We start from the raw sequence: 17,961 nt of genomic DNA on the forward strand, positions 1-17,961 counted from the left end.
TGCTAGGATGAAGGTTGCAAATTCTAAACAGAGATGAGTGACACATGTTGGGTAGGATAAATCTGCAAATAGCCTGGGGCCAGACATCAGACATTATTTGAAATGACAAACTTCACATTAACTAAAAGAGAAAAAAAAAGTTTATAGATGGAGACAGACGGTGGTGCTAAAAGTTATACAAATGCATGATTCATTTCCAGAAGAAATCAATGTTGAGGTGACTTTTTTCCTCCTTCAGAACCAATAATGAGCCTCCTATAATTAGGCAAACTTTCTCCATCCTATCAAAACAAACTGCTCTGCCACAGCGAGACCACTGACACATCTACCCTTCAACCAAAGCTATAGTATTTTAATCTAAGTACAATGCAAAGACACATGAGTCAATCTACCGTAAAGTTTCAGCAAATAGTATGTGTCATTGGAAATAACTTCTGCTTTTCCGAAGACCGTAGATTTATTCTGTAGGAGTTTTAGAAACAAGCAACAATAATTTTAGCTAAAGCAATTCCCTGCGTTCACTAAACCATAACTGTCTGAAACTAGTTATTTCTAGAATTACACAGAACCAAAATAGCAAACATGTAAACAGAGAGCTATGGGTTAGAATTCATCAAATGAGAGGAAGAAAAAAGTTTTGAATTTTAAGGTATAAAATATCACATCTGTGAACTATTTATAGATGCCCCATTTTAATGCACAATTCGAGCGCTGATTAAAAACATTCTCCATAAATAGAAAACCAATTTGCCATGTGTGCGCAGAGCGGATAATACAATCAACTTTCCCCAGCTATCAGTTTTCTCTTCATACAGTCGGTCAAAAAGTAATTGACCTTTGGACTTCTCATTAAAACTCAGCAATTGAGGCCAGAAAAATGAACCGGGATCTATTCATGCCATCAAATAAGGTTATAGCATATCTAATCTGTCGTTTTCGACTTTCTCTACTATCAACACAAGTTCCTGGGCCGTGGTCGGCACCAACTAGGGGAAAAGACAGAGTTGAGCCAATTGGCCATGCCACAGTTATCCATCCATACCTACAGACAGCGTCTTGGTTTGCCATGAAGCCAGTAGGATAAAAATGTGAGACAAACAAGAAATATCTGAGCCAGCCTGGACACTGGAATGGAGAAATAGACTCTCAGTGTACCAACCTTATGTCTTTAGCTTGTGTTGATGCCTAAGCTAAATTCCAGAAGAAGAAATTCCCTCACATTCTGAAAGTTCTGTGGGAAATTTGTATTACGGAGAACTTGGGGCAAATTGCTGTTTGGGGGAAGAGGTGGGTAATACATTTTCCTGGGAAATGACACAATTATGGAAATTAACAAACAATCTATGGGAATCTAAAATTGGAGATGGAAAGAACCAGAGATAGAGTCATTAAATCCCTTTATTTCACGGAGGGTAGAAATGATAAGATATAGAGATATAGAGCAACTAACCTCAAGTCACACTTTGCTAAGATATGTATTTGGGTCTCAACTCCCAGCTGTACTTTTTTTGTTTTTGTTTTTGTTTTTGTTTGTTTATTTGTTTTGGTCACAGCATGGTTTTGCAATTCTTTCATGTATTTTCATTTTGTTTGTTAAAGATAAACAGAAATGAAAAAAAGAACCAAAATTCTCATTGAAGGCATCTTGCAAAGCCACACATACACACTTGGGTCTTCCTGGCAAGGGTTAGCCCTGCTATGGCCTTTGTGTGTGACCATGATCATTTTTAAGTACATAGTTTCTCATGTCCCCCTTTTAAGTCCCAAGCTCTTGTGAGGTTTTCTGTATATTTCTTTACAGAAAGCCAAGATTTACAATGTATCTTCAGATTTTTTGCATGTAAAATGTGAATCTTTACATTCAGCCTGAAACTTTTGTTTTAATTAAGGAGATCATATAAATTTTCTTCCAAATCACACACTTATGGGAACAGACAGAGTGATATTCATTATTACAAAAGGATAAGGTTGCAAACTTGAAACCATTTTTGGCAAGCTAGGACATGTGATCTCTCTCATGTTAGTGATTCCAACATCCATAATAATAAAAATCTCCCTGTACATTCAGACATTCATCTCTGTCTATTTAGTAGGTATTTGATGGTTTTTTTTTTTTTTGAAAGGCACTATTATGTAGTGGAAAGATAAAAAGAAATAGAAAAGGATATGGCGATCCAAGCCTTGCTTCTAACTGTGAAACTTGCAAAAATCATTGTTCTCTTTTGGATTCAATATTTTTCCCAATTAAAAGACAGGGATGGACTAAGTCATCATTAACTTTTCTTATACCTAAGGTCTAGGATTTATATGCTCTCTAAATTTCCATTTAGCATGTATGTATTTTTACATGTGTATGCATACGTACATGCATACCTCTGCCCATACCCATATGCATGTATAAAAACACAGATCAATTATGAAAAGGACGTAAAGTGTCAGTAAATTCTAAGTAAGAAAATAACCAGACTTTGCGTCTGGAGTATGCCATTGGTAATGTTACCTTTGAAAAGAAAGCACAAATTGTTTATCTATATTGAAAGTCACACCTAGAGACATAATGTTATAGCAACTTGGTAGCTCAGTGACAGACAGGAAATGTTTGTTCATGTGTGTTTTTGGCAAGACTCTTCAGCTGGGGATAGTGGTGGTTTTTTTGTTACACAAAGTCTTTTATGTGGCAAAGTCACATTAGACGCTGTCTGGTTGCTCTTGGTTACGAAGGCTTTTCCTATTTGACTCACCTTCAATTTTTAGGCAAATTCTCTGGCTTCCTGCTATTGTCTCTGGGTGTCTGCAAGTCTTGGCTATCTTTTATGTGTCTATTGAAAGGAAAGACTGGGTAGGTGATAAAAGAGCTTTGCACGGCCCATGTAACTTCAGAGGTGTGAATTATTAAAAACATAAAAGTGGTTGGATAAGAAACAGAAACAGAATTTATCATAAATTCTAGATCCTTATCCAGTTTAATAAATCCCCCCTTTTAAATTATAAGCGATAAGCCTTATCTGCTTTCTGCATATGTCACAGGCACAATCTAGGGCAGTGTTTTGTCTTTCCATATTGCTTGTCTTACTCTAACATTTCAAAAGTTCCTCAAGGAATCTTGCTGAGCCAGGGAGACAAATGCAAACATGGATGGTTTCTCCCTTAAGCTATGACCTTTTATTTTATTTTTTTTAAATAAGGTTTTGTTCCCCCCAACCTTTTTTTTAAGTAATCTCTACACCCAACATGGAGCTTGAACTTAAAACCCCAAGTTCAAGAGTGACATGCTTTGCAGACTGAGCCAGCCAGGTGCCCCTGCTATGACTCTTTGTTGTAAGGTTAAGGCAAAAGATTGCTTTTTCATTCAATTACTGCAATTCATTCCTACCCAACCTACAGCATAATGAATAACTTTCTTAAAAAAGTATTTATCAAGCTATGAGCTTCACAATATGCTGAGCATTTTATACACATAAACTCAATCAATCCTCAATACGGTCCATTACACAGATAAAACATTTAGGCTCAGAAAGTTCAATTACTCAACCAAGTCTGCACAGTTAGTAAGTGGCAAAGCTGGGATTCAAACCCAAGCATGTCTGAAATCCAAAACCTGTGACTTTAACCACCGTAGTGTGTTATCGGTGGGTTTTCCACAGGGTAACAACTCTCTTCCTTACATTTGAACAAAGGCTTACATTTTTTCAATTTTTTTTTGAAGACTTTATTTATTTATTTGACAGAGAGATCACAAGTAGGCAGAGAGGCAGGCAGAGAGAGAAACAGGCTCCTTGCTGAGCAGAGAGCCTGATGCAAGGCTCGATCCCAGGACCCTGAGACCATGACCTGAGCTGAAGGCAGAGGCTTAACCCACTGAGCCACCCAGGTGCCCCAAGGCTTACATTTTAATAAGTCTTCTTCGCACACCCACTTAGCATACTGGTCCTCACGATGCTCTATGAGAGCAGCGAAAAGGGTGTGTGTTAGCTTCATTTCATAGATGAGGAATCAGCGCCTGGACAGGGGGATCCAGTGTCCCAAAGCTAGCAAGCCCTGGTGCTAATAAGACTGTACCTGTGTCTTTGGGCAGCTGTCCTGGTGGCAAAGTCCCTAATACTAGAGTAATTTCCTCAATAAACTAAAAAAAGAAAAAGATAAATAAAGCCTTAAAGAAAGAAAATTTTGAAAGCATACATTAATCAATCTTAAATAAGGAACAATTGCCATGTTAATCACAAATGCTGGAAGTACCATTTTTTTAAAATATTTTATTTATTTGCCAGAGAGGGAGAGGAAGCACAAGCAGGGGGAATGGCAGAGGGAGAATCAAGATCCCTGCTGAGCAAGAAACTCAATGCAACTTGGGGCTCAATCCCAGGACCCTGGGACTGTGATTTGAGCCAAAGGCAGATGCTTAAGTGACAGGGCCACCCAAGCAGCCCTGGAGGTACCATTTAACAAATCCTTCTTTCCTTTCTCTTGACTAGCTCACATCCCAGCCAATGGCTGGCCAAAAAGTGAATGTATCTACATGACTCCTGTTAAGATCCAGCATCAGCTTCCTTCTCTCTCCATGATGGCTTAGGGGTGATAACAACTCAGCCATTATTTACTAGCTCCAGGTAATTGCACATTTCCATGGGTCTCCCCTATATCCACCCGCATCTTCATAAATAGTCCCTTTGTAAATGACTCATCCTTAAATTTTCCTAATTTGAGTGTGTCTCCTATTCCCTGTTGGGACCCTGATTAAAATAACACCTTTGTTGTCTTTGGAGTTTCTATCCTTCATTTACTTATTCTGCTAACATCGATTGACACCATACCTTCAACCAGGTGTAGAGGAAGACACACAGATAGAGACAAATAAGATCTGCCTAAAATAAGCACTGTCACATACTTTTAGTAGGAGCTTAATTAATATGTCTGTTAACATTTAAAATATACTTACCATTGCCCTGGAAACACCATGCAAAATATTTACCTACAGCATTATTTGTAATAACAAGATACAGAAATCACTGTTAAGACACATTATGGTACAACCAAACAATGGGATGATATGCACATGTTAAAAAGAATGTAATAGATCTATATGTGTTAATATTGAAAAGTTTCCAAGATATATTGAGAAAATTAAAGTACTTGACAGTATGTTATATTATTTGTGAAAAACATAACACATAGGAGTAGGTCTACACATAAAATTTGTTTTGGTTTTGGTTTTTGAGCTGTGTTTTGGGGTGGAGATTTTTTGGATTTATAGAAAAAGAAATTTTGAAAAGGATGCTATTGTAAAGCAATGCTAAGGAAGGGAAATTGTTACTTCACATTCTTTCAGCTTTCAGTATCTATTTTATCTCTTAAAAACCATGTGCTTGAATTAATTTTATTAAACAACATAAAAATAGAAATAAAGATGAAATCTCAACCCCCTATCTTATTAGCTTAATATAGTAGTTCTGTCTTCCAAAACAGTAGTAATTCAGAGGAAATAAAGTAAGGCCCTAAAACAAATTTACAAGAAACAACATCAGGATATTAAACAGTATGACTTGTAAAACCTAAAATGAGAGCATATTACTCTACGTATTTCTCATGAAAACCTATTGAAACTGACTTCAAAGGCTGAACCACATGTCTTTGAGAGCCACGAGGGGCCTGTTAACTTAACCTCTGCTTGTTTTCTCTCTTATTACTTTTGCAATACAATTATAACTGGAAGTCCCCAAACCTTATAATTGTCAACTAACTTTTGGAAAATGCGAATGGTTGACCAAGAATTTAAAGGGAAGGCCCCTCCTACCTTCTCTGAACTTTGTGGTGGTCTTCAGATGCAAAATGACCTACCTCGACCAATCCTCAAAGATGAGCCAAAGAAGAAAATAATTGTCTTTTCAGGAAAGTTTTCTTTGTGGACAGCAAAGTTCTCTGGAAAGGAATCTGTATAATATGACCTCTTTTTCCCAGAACGTATTGGTATTCAGCCAAGATTTTTCACTGAAAATTAACATCCTTGTATACACAGATAGGTTTGATATCCAAGCTCAGCTGGCTCAGCCCATTTTGCACAAAGTATATTAATATTCTTTCTATGCCTCAGACACTCTTATTAACCCAGCACAACTTCTCTTCTTCCTGTGTCTGCTTTCCACCAATACTCACAACCAACCACAGAGAGCAGGTATTCCTGAAAGGACACAAAATAATAGCTAATGCACATACAGAGATATTTTAAGCTCAAATTGCTGTCAAGAAGAATTCAGATCTTGAGCGTTGTAATTTCTGATGGAAACTTCCATGCATGCAAGCATATTGTGTTAATTATTTTCTATTCTGTTTGTTTACTGATGCAGCATCTGTTGGCTATTGTTACTCATGTGTGCTATAAAAAGGCTCAATATGGTAGATGGAAGAATGTCTCGTAGATGGTCACGCCCAATAGATAGGGCATACTACGCTGTTAGCATTACTTCTGTTAACTAGGAACACTCGTCTGCTCCTTTTGAACAATGTGCTTAGTTCTCATCTATTGAACTTCAGCCAGGCACTGGCCCTAGTACTTTACATATATTATTGCATTTAAAGTTCTTGACAACCTTTGAAAGAAGGATGTCGATTCAATTTTACAAATGAGAAATGGAGGTTAAGGAATATTTTCTGGAATCACAGTTAATAAACATTGTGATTGAGTGTCTATGTATTTTCTTCTCAACCCCAAGAGTAGGACTAATATCACAGAACTTTTAATCCAAAGTGGCCATTTTGTTTTATCTCCTAAGAGAAGGAATTACCAAAACACCCCAATAACTTCCCTATAGCCACAATGAAAGAGCAGTTCAAAGCTCGGGGTAAAAGACCGAAGCTGCCCCCAAGTGCAGCTTGAAAAGACCCTTTCTGTAGGTTTTCCCGGAAATGTTTATACTCTCCAAATCTCTACTTAGAAGAGTTTTTATTCTACCATATTTGGGCACTATAACTACAAGGTAAAAGAAAGATGGCAAAATTCAAGAGAACTGAACACAAAAATTCCCTTTCTGTATCATTTTAAAACATAGACAGGGATGGAGATCTTTGTTTATGTGAGAACAAGATTTTTCTCTTCTGGAGAAATTGTTCTCACTCCTTTTCCTATAAAGGAAGGGGCAACAAGCCAAATAATTCCTTAGGTTGAGAACAAAACCATAGCCAGGAGAAATGTGGAGGGGCTTTCATAAATGTCTGAAGTAAACCAGTGATCTCTTTAATTGGACAATGTTCTGCCTTCCTTTCAGTGATGTGCTTGTCCCTTTGGCTTATGGTATGGACAAGTCACCATATCCCTAAGAGTTCAGAGTCACTCTCAGAATGAACATTCTGTTTGTGCACATCAACATCACAGAATGCCAACACTTGAAAGGGCTACAGAGGTCTTGATTCCAACATTTTCAAATCTCCTTGCTGGAGTAACTCATCCTTTGACTTATATTTTACATATGAAGAAGAGTGATAAGACTGTGTTTTGCCAATAAATGGTGATATTAGGACATTAAACCAGGTTTCTGAATCCCCACTCTTTTGCTTCTACCAGAACAGCATACAACCTCACTCTGAATCCTGGCTAACTTTCTAAGAGTGGGTGATCAAACTCTCTAAGCCTCAAGCTTCCCCATCTATAAAATGGGAAGAATACTGGTACTTGCCTCATAGGTTTATTACGAGGCTTAAATGAAATGATGCCTGTGAAAAGCTTGACACAAAGCTAGATACACAGTAAGTGCCAATTTAACATCAATTATTATTATTACTGTTATTATGATCATTATTATTATTAATGCAATGCTTTCTAAATCAAAGTCTTATTCTCCAAGGTGTGGCACATATGGGCTTTAAAAATTGCATTTACTCTCTATAAGTGCTCAATTTTCATTGCAAGTGAATTAAGATCAATTATAACATAATAGAAATCTAAATATAATTCTTCCTCTTGTTTGCTCTTCTTATGAATTAATATGTAACATGGTAAGGGAAAGAATTCTAGATAACCAGTAATAGTGTTTACAGTACGTCACAGGGGAGGGGGAAGGCACTCTGAGACTGTTCTAGCCCATCCCCTGATTTACCATCTGTTTCAATCGTGTGCCCCATGTCAATCAAAAGCATCTCTATTTGCCAATTTATCTACTTACATCAGAAATATAGCGATCTTCTTTGATTCCTACTTTTTTCCCAACACTTCCAGTTAATCAGTGACTTAGTCCTGTAAGTTTTATCACTGTACTCTGCATCTGATCTTTCCCTTATGTTCATTCCCACCATGATAAATGCCAACCCTCGTCACCTGTCATTTTATTATCCAAGAATCTCTGTAGCTCTCCCTACCCCCACCCCATTTTCCACACTGCATCTGGAGGAGCTTTTCTAAAACAAAAAGTAAGATTGTGTTACTCTCTTGTCAAAAATCACTCAGAGGCTCCTACTACCCACAGGATAAGTCTAAACTGTTCGGCAAGATATTCAAGACAAAAGCCTTCTCCAGTCTCAACTCCCACCAATACTTACCCCAGGTTGTGTGTCCTGGACATACTGAAATGACTGTAGTTTGCCAAACATGCCGAAATCCTGAACTTTATTCCTTCTAACTAAAATGCTCTTCTCATGATAATATCTTATTGAATGACTGACTCCTGTTTGTCCTTCATAGTTCAGCCCAGGTTCTGCCTCTTTGTGGACAGCCTCCTCTAACAGCACCCTGTCCTCACTCCCCTTGTCTGCTTGTCTTGAACTTTTACATACCTCTATTATCACGCGGTATGGGAAATTTTTACTTTTCTCTTTCCTCCATTAATTGGAACTTTCTTGGCCGGACGGTTGATGTTTTCTTATTGGAAGCCTCATGTCTATCCAGATACCTGGCAAAGAGTAGGTACTCGAAAGATTTCTTTTAATGCATAAGAACCTTCCACTCTCTTGCAACTGATCATCATTTGTTGCAACATGATATTTCATTTGCCCTACAATTTTCAGAGATGGAACTTTAAAGGAAGTTCCATGTGTCCTTGGTTGTGAAGTGGGTTCTCACAACCGTTAAACAGGGTGTGCACAACCACAACCCCAGAGACCTTTAATCTGGCCTGGCACCACGCTACATCCTGCTTTTCAAAGAATATGTTGGACCTTTCTATATGGTTTCTGTATGAGATGATTAGAGCCCGACATGATGTGAGGCTCTCTCAACTTTCATTTCTCCATCCTAGAGTCATCAGTGGGATTTTGAAATCTCCGTGTAAAATACAGGATGAATAATTACAAATACTTTACCACATAGCTCAGAATTGTAGGTGAGAAGTAGGGTAATAGTTGCTTTTAATATGAAATGTGGTCAGTTCTACAGGCAAGCATTTACATGTTCATAGCTTTATGGAAATTTATTGGTGGACAAGACCACATGTTCTCAAAGACTTCAAAATGACAACATAATAATAATTAATGTTTCTGTGCCAAGTATCATTCTAAGCATTGTTCTCATTACACATATTGAATCATTTAACCCTCCTGACAACACCAGTGAGGTGACCACCCTTATTATCTCTATCTTAGTGGTAGGAATTGAGGGACATAGATGATAAATAATTTGTTTATGTTCAAATGATTAGTCAGAGTGGAACCAGGATTCAAACTCCAGTGCTAACCACTAGAAAGTCCTAAGACACTTTGTTTTTTAAACTGTATTTTCTTTTTTAGAAACATTTAAGTTGCCTTATAAATATTAAATTATTAGTGCTATGTTAAAAATAAGAAACTGCCCATGCTTTAAAAATACATTTTTATTGCAGGGAAGACAGGATGTCCAATGACTACATATCTGATATTCTTCAAAGCCTTGTTCCATAATTACAATATTTCCATAGTATCAGACTGTGGATCTTCAAGCCTTTTTGTGTGGTCATATTCATTGTCTGCTCTGGGGATAAGGAGTTAAATAGGTGGCTCCAAGCCACCAATCATCTGAATGGGGTCTGCAATGCATGCAGGGAGAGGTTAAAAGAGTATGAATGGGGATATATTCCTACTCTATCCCTATTTCTGCAAACTATTCCTATAGAGAAGAGGAGAATTTAGAATTCCTTCAGGCACAGTAGTGGTGGGCCTTCTGGAGAAACTCTACTGCTGGCTATGAACTTATATAGGTTTGTAAAGAGCTGAAGGGCCTGTAAAGATTTCTCATTCATCATCAAGGATGCTTAGTTAGAGGAGTGGGAACAAAATTAGCCTCAAATCCATTCTTCATTCTTGGTTGCAATTCACTTAAGTAGACTATTTATTTTCTTCATCTGGATTAAAAAGTTCTTGGAATTAGGGAACTTGCCTTTATTTCTTTTCTCTTGCTTTCAGGGCATAGTACAAGGTGAAGCTTAGTGAGTGGGACTTAGGTGAGATACATACCTTTGTGAGCCAAAATTTCTCCACCTGAAAGAGTCATAGAGAAGATGGTTTCTAAATTGCTCCTTTACATGTAAATATTATTTTTTCTTGTGCAATCAGAGTCCTTATTGTCCTTATACTTAGGGCGCCTCCTCTTTATTAGCCTAATACCATAATATTCATTCTTTGGAAGACAAAGAAATAGTGAATGATGGTCATATTCTGAGGCTGAAGACTTGACTGTCCAGATTTCTGGTGGCCCCCCAGGTGATCTTTCTAGCTTCATTTCGGGCCTTTTTCATCCAACCTCCATACAGAAGTCAGAGTGGTCTTCATAAAACAGAAATATGATTCTTTTGTTCCCTTGTTTCATCCTACAAAGTACCCTTGCATAAAGTCCAAAGACTTAATTAGGACCACAAAGCCCCTTAGGAACTCTGTGCTCTGCACTGCTGTACTATACTCTTCCTTCCCCGGCTACCTCAGACGAGTTCGGTGGTCTGTTATGTGGTAGCATTGTGTATATCTGCTATGAGAGGTCTTACACGTTGGTTGTGACTTGCTGCTGTAACAGCCACACCCCCAGCTAGACTCCAGTCTTCATGAGGCCAGGAGCCATATTGGTCTTTGTTCATTTTCTAATGACTTGCATCTAGTATGGTTCACATTTAGCAGATGCTCAACAAATAATTGCTGAATGAATGAATGAACAAATACCATACTACCATTAACTAGCCAGCATGATTTTTATTCCCATCAGCAGGGGAAAATAATGCTTATCTACCTGAGATGACACAACCACATATGAGTTAACCTTTGAAGCAGCTTTCACTTTTTCAAAAGGGAGACTAAGAAGCACTCTCATTTTAAAATAGAATAATAACTCCTAAGTTTCTGTGTCATACACTTGACATTTTACCTTTTTCCCCAGAAGTCTGTCCTTTACACTACTGTGCAATTTCAATATGATATATGATACATATCAAACCTTTCCTTAGCCATGTATCCGGCAATTATTCATTTAATATGCCAGACATTCTCTTAGATGTCAAAGAAACCGAGATGTAGAAGGTAAGGCTTCTTCTGTTGAAGAGCTTATAATCAATAAAGGAGACAGACAGATAAACACAATATATTCATAGCTACTGAGTACACACTTTGTACATTTGGTATGTATTTTGGTATACATTTTCTCACTTAACCCTTATGTATACCTTCCCAGGGTAAATTGAGAAAGTCAAGGGTTCAGTTGGTCAAAGGCCATTCCACTAAGAGTTGAGTTAGGGTTTAAATCTAGGACCATTCAATTCCAGAGCTCACCATATCACATTATGATACAATATGGTAAGTGCTTTAAATCCAGACCTGAACAGAAGAGGCAGGGTCATAGGGAGGAGATGGGAAAGGAAGAGAAAGGAAGGTCTTTGTGTATCTGTGCAATCATATATACAAGTTGGAGAAGCTTCATTAAAGAAAAGATATTTTAGCTATGGTGAGAAGTTAAACTCAGAAAAAAAAAAAAAATTGTTAAGGTCCCAGAGCAATGCCAGAGCTTCGTAAGGTAAGCTAAAAATAATTAGCTTTTGCTGGAGCATTTGCTACATACAAGGGAGTGGCAAGAATTGGAATGATTGTCTCTCTGCTAAGAAACTTGTACTTTGTCTTACTGGTAATGGTATTTTAAGTAGGAACAGGATGGTTGGATTTGAATTTGTATAAAAGATCATTAGCTATTTACAAAGGATTATTTGGAAGAGAGAAATACTGGAAGCAAAGACATGGTCCGGATAACAGCAAATAAGGATTTGAACTAGGGAAGTATTGTGGGAGCTGGAGAAGAGGTCACTAATAAGGAAAATGTTTAAAAGAATCAGTAGTGGCGCCAGAGTGGCTCAGTCGGTTAAGTGTCTGCCTTCAGCTCGGGTCATGACCACAGGGTCCTGGGACGGAGCCCCACACCAGGCTCCCTGCTCAGCAGGGAGCCTCCCCCCCCACAAATCAATAAAATCTTAACAAAAAAAGAATCAACAGAATTTACGAACTGAATGCGGGCACGGGTCTAGAATGAGTCCAAGGTTATAGTTTGGCGATCTGTTGAATTCAGCCCTCTAATACGTGTTGTCTTGAGTGGCTGAGGAATAAAGCAGTAACTAATTTTGCTGGACACTAGTTTGTGTCAGATACAGTTTGAAGCAATCACAATAAACCCATGTGTTATATAAGATCTTTATCCCTATTCTGTTTTGTTTTGTTTTTAAAGATTTTATTTATTAATTTGTCAGACGGAGATCACAAGTAGGCAGAGAAGCAAGCAGAGAGAGAGGAGGAATCAGGCTCCCCGCTGAGCAGAGAGCCCGACGCGGGGCTTGATCCCAGGACCCTGGGATCATGACCTGAGCTGAAGGCAGAGGCTTTAACCCACTGAGCCACTGAGGTGGCCCTGTTTTGTTTTATTTATTTATTTATTTATTTATTTATTTATTTATTTATTGGTGAGGGAAAGAGACACAGGGAGAGGGACAGAGCATGACCAGGGGGTTAGAGGCAGAGGGAGAGGGAGAAGAAGTCTCCTCACTGAGCAAGAAGCCTGATGTGGGGTTCCATCCACAACCCTGGGATCATGATCTAGGGGGAGGCAAACACTTAACTGACTGAGCTACTCAGGCACTTCTCATTATTCCTATTTGGTAGCCATGGAAGTGAGGCACAGAAAGATGACTTCGAAGGATATAGAGCAATGGTAATGGGGACTCTGAGGCTCTGCCCGGGTTCCCTTTAGGACCAGGGCAAATTTCCCTAACAGCAAGCAGTGTTGCTGCCTAACAGCCCTCGGCTCTCAGCCCCATTGGGAGGAGAGCCACATTGCCAAAGTCATAAAGCCCCTTCTAGGGGGCAGCCTACAACCAATAATTGGCAAATTCCAGGGGTACAAAGGCAAAAGCTTTTCTCCCCAGGCTCAGATAACTCTGAAAGCTTATTCCAACTTCAGATCCCCGTGCGATTACCTTTGATGAGTAATGCACACAGCAGACTTTTCTTTTTGCCCAATCTTGCATCCTGCCCAAGGTCTTGGTCTCAAGGGCACTCCTTAATAAACACCCTACTAACTAATCATTTCAGAATCTGCTCTCCGAGGACTCCCCTCTGAACAGCCACCAAGTGGTGGAGCTAGCATTTGAACTCTAATAGATTCCTTGCAGTAGCCATGGCTATAAATGCTTTTCTATATAGTTTCACAAAGTCAAAGACTCTAGGGCAATACCCGGTACTGCAAAAATGATTCATAAATGGACAAATGATGACTTTTTCTTTTTGTATTAGTTCATGATGCAGGACAGTCATTCAATAAAAATTTGCTTGGAATGAAAAGGAGATAATTGAGGAGATATTGAACCAGGCAATGTCAAAATCAAATAAGGAGAACATTTAAAGAAGGAACTAGGGGCGCCTGGGTGGCTCAGTGGATTAAGCCTCTGCCTTCGGCTCAGGTCATGATCTCGGGGTCCTGGGATTGAGCCCCGCATCGGGCTTTCTGCTCAGTGGGGAGCCTGCTTCCCTCTCTCTCTGCCTGCCTCTGTGCCTACTTGTGATTTCTCTCTCTCGGTCAAATAAATAAATAAAATCTTAAAAAAAAAATAAATAAAATAAAGAAGGAACTAGTCAAACGCATCAAATACTGAGGGCAGATTAAATGGGATAAGGGCGAAAAATTGTCCAATGGCTTTGGCAATGGAAGTTAGGGCAATCTGACTTTTGTTGGCGTGACATAATGCAGGCATTCCCATATTGCTATATTCCAGAGAGAACAGAGGGAAGATGTAAAGATGATTGATGGTAAACTCTGCTATCAAGGAGCCCAGCTTTCAAGGGAGCCAGAATAGAGTCTTGCTGTTTTCTAACATTGCCCACTGGCAAGGGTGAGTGGGGTCCATGTCTGCTGCATATGCACAGGGAATCCAGAGTAATGAGGTTTGCAATAATCTTGAACAAACATCCAAGACTCTGGGAACACCCATTCACATCACATCCTCTCCTTTCTCAAGAACTGGAGGTTCCCAAAAGTGAATTCTCAAATCCCACACTGTGATGTGGTCAAGCCGCGTGCTTAGTCACTTCATGCCGGGTGTCCACACTGCCGATTTTTTAGGAGCCAGAGTTTTCCTTAAGGTCTTGCCCTGCCATTACATGATGAGGAATGCCAAGAGCTGTTTCAGGTAAGAGGTTCCTGACCTAAGGCCACAGGGGTGGGTGGCCTGGGGGAATTACCCACAGAAAGTGTTTCCCACGAACCCACAGAGCACAGGATCCATGTCTGAAATGCCTGTGTCTCTCAGCTAGTTTCTCCTCAGCAGGGTGCAGAACCAAGCATTATGTAATGGAGGCAATAGCAGCTAAAACTTTTTAAAAAATAATCTCTGTGGTAAATTTAAAAGCGAATGTTGAGGACTGTAACATTTCAGATTTTCCACTCTGTGGACTGAATTGCCAGGTACTTCAGTCTCACTTTCTCTCCATTTAGCTTTGGAAAGCAGAGATCAAATGCATGACCTTGCAGTCAATTTCCACATTCTAGAAAGAAAAGACTCCGTCGATTTGAGCTGGGGACCACACTCTGAAAATTGGCACGGGGCAGATGCAATCGCGTGTTACTGCAGTCGTGTAGATACCTTACAGGAGATGGGATCTTTTTGTTAGTTATGATAATCCATGTAAATAGCAGGTATGACTTTTATTCCACAAAATTTGGAAGCAAGGAATGTCATCTTACTTTAGTTTAGGAAGTTGGATGGTCTGTTCTGAGCCTCCATGTTTCTGGAAAAACTGAACAATTGTATCCAGGCTTCCATATGACATCTTGTCCTCTGTGTCATATAAGAAGAGTTGAGACCTCATGCCATCTAGAATATACAGTGAAGGACCCTCTACCCACCATTCCTAAGGCATGGAGCCACACATGTGCATTCAGTGTGTGTGCACACTCACATGCGCACGTGTGTGTCTATGTGCATGGGGCGGGGGAGATGGGTTTCTATCCTGAGGGCCTTGGCCATCAGTGTCCAGGACCCAAGATGCTCTGTGCACCTGTTCCCACTTGAGGTCACACGCAATCTAGGCCCTACAGGAGGTCCCACTATGAGAACACTAGTAAATAAATCTGGCCCCATCCGCGGGGAAGCTCTTAAAAATAATACAAATATTTTTCCGAGTTCATTTTACTTCCGACTTTCCCAATCCTTGAAGATTTTCTTTATAAAAGGCAATGCCAAATAGTCCCAAGGGATACTCTAGGAATGGGTGATAGAGAACTTCTGGGTACCCATCAACTTTGTCTTTGGTCAACGGCTAATATGGCCACCCACTTCCCAAGCAGAGGCATGGAAACGCGAAGTTTAAAACACCTTCTTGAAATGAAGTGCTGAAACATGATGAATACAGAGCAAATTTAATATCTAAGCTGTACTGTATCCTCCCTGTCCTTCCAGCCCTTATCATATTGGTGTGTGAACATGTGACAAGTGAGACCGTCCGGAAGGAAGAGGCATTCACGTGAGGGTTTGACCCGCAGTGCCTCGTTCAGGAGAAAAGCAGCTGGCTGGAATGCAGGACTTGTCACGCAGTCTTCCAGGACAAAAGCAGTGACAAAATCCTGCTTCTGCCTATTCAAAAGCTCTTCTTCTGATTTCAAATGGTGGTGCATAATTACAGCTTTCCCAGAATGTATTGACATCGAATACATTGACTGAAAGATAAATATGGAAGGGGCTGTGACTTTTGCTGTAAGATATAGTAATTGAGGTATAAATTCTAGCAGGAACATCATTGTTCTATAACACCAAATTTTACCCACTCTTCCAACATAACAAAAATGTAAAATCAGAATGTTTCCCAGTTTTCATAGAAAGCACAAAGGGAGAAGTAAGCTGAATAATTAATATGTTTAGATGCTGGAGGTTTAATAGGGTGCCTGGGTGGCTCCGTCTGTTAGACTTTGGACTCTGGATTTCAGCTCAGATCATCATCTCAGGGTCATGAGATCAAGCCCTGTGATGGGCTCGTGCTCAGCCAGCACAGAGTCTTCTTGTCCCCCTCACGCCCCCTGTACCCCTACACTCTCTTGCTCAGCATGCTGGCTCCTGCACTTTTTCTTTCTAAAATAAATGAATAAACAAACAAACAAAACATTTTTTTCTAAAAAAGACACTGGAGGCTTAAAACGAGTCTTTGGAATTTTATAATCTCATTTTAGTTCTGTTCTTTAAATTCAGTTGCACCGTTTGTCTTTCTATAACTTGCCCTCTGTTTTTGTTGGGTTTGCACCTTGTTGACAAAGTACTATCCTCCAGGCTCCGTGCTTCTCTCTCAAGTTTCCCTTGAAAAAATACCTTCTTTAAAGCATATGGTCAGGAATATCACCTATTTATTCATTCTACAAATTGGATACATACATGAACCATATAGACACGTATCCTTGCGTTCTTGGAATTTGTATTGAGGAAACGGATGGAAGAGAGGCAATCAATTATAAACATAATAAATAAATAAAGTAATGGTATATTACATAGTGACAAGCGCTACAGAAAAAATAAAGCAGGTTCAACAATATCGGGAAACTGGGCATTGGTGGGCAGATTGTTCAGGATGGACTTGGAGACAGGGCTATTTAGGCAAAGAATGGAAGCAGATGCAAATACAAACAGGTTGGTGTTTGAAAAAGATCATGAATTACTGAAGCTGCCCCTGGCAGAACAAATGGCCAGTGCAAAGGCCCTCAGGCAGGAAGATGCCTGTTGACAATGAGGAAGATGTAGGCATTCAGAGTGAGGGACAGAAGAGTAAAAGGGCCAATGTCAGAGAGATAGAGTGGGGTTAAGAGGGCCTTCTGGGCATTTTCAGGATTTTGGCATTCACTCTGAATGAGATGTAACCCCCTGAAGGGTTTTTAACAGAAGAATGACAAGATCTTTTTTCATTTTAAAAGGATTATTTTGCTGCTAAATTGAAAGAAGACTGGGCAGACAGACACAGTTGGGGGAAACCAGTCTGGAGGCTACTGCACTGGTCCAGGCAAGGCACTTTCTAGATCTATTTTGAAGGAAAAGCCAACAGGATTTCCTGAGAGGTTGGATGTGGGTGTGAGGAACCTGGCCAGCCTTCCCTGGTGTTGTTATGCTGCATGAATGATGAACACTTCTTTTCTATCTTTCCCACTTTGTGCATTTTCTTCTGCTTAATATTGCAATCCTTTTTATTTAAGGCTAACATTCTGCTAATATTTTTGTATCTTTGCTGTTTCATCCATCACACACTTAGCAGGAGAAAAAAAAAACAAAAACGGTTTAGGGAGCATGACTGCTTGGCAATGGGAGAAGCCTGCCTCTCAAAAGGGGGTGTCTGTAGTCTGTTTCTCATTTACTCTTCTTAAAAAAAAAAAAAAAAAAAACAACTGGCAGTGTTTAAACTATCACAGAACAAATAAAATCCATATGTGTTTCACAATTTATGTAACTGATTTAATTTGCTTTCACACGTCCATCAGACGTCTCTGGGTGTGGCTCTGGGTCTCTGGGTGAC

The 17,961-nt window shown here is 39.5% G+C and overlaps 1 protein-coding gene across 1 annotated transcript in view; it reads right to left on the reverse strand.

The window, feature by feature from the left end:
- The window catches only part of COLEC10 (collectin subfamily member 10), a 70,385-nt gene extending 64,533 nt beyond the window's left edge, over positions 1–5,852 (reverse strand). Inside the window, exon 1 of the mRNA XM_082721619.1 lies at positions 5,836–5,852. The gene's annotated coding sequence lies outside the window, so the exon portion shown is untranslated. The remainder of the gene's footprint in view (positions 1–5,835) is intronic.
- Between the last annotated feature and the right edge of the window lie 12,109 nt (positions 5,853–17,961).

This window comes from Mustela nivalis, assembly GCF_964662115.1.
Source record: "Mustela nivalis genome assembly, chromosome: 2".
NCBI lineage: Eukaryota > Metazoa > Chordata > Mammalia > Carnivora > Mustelidae > Mustela > Mustela nivalis.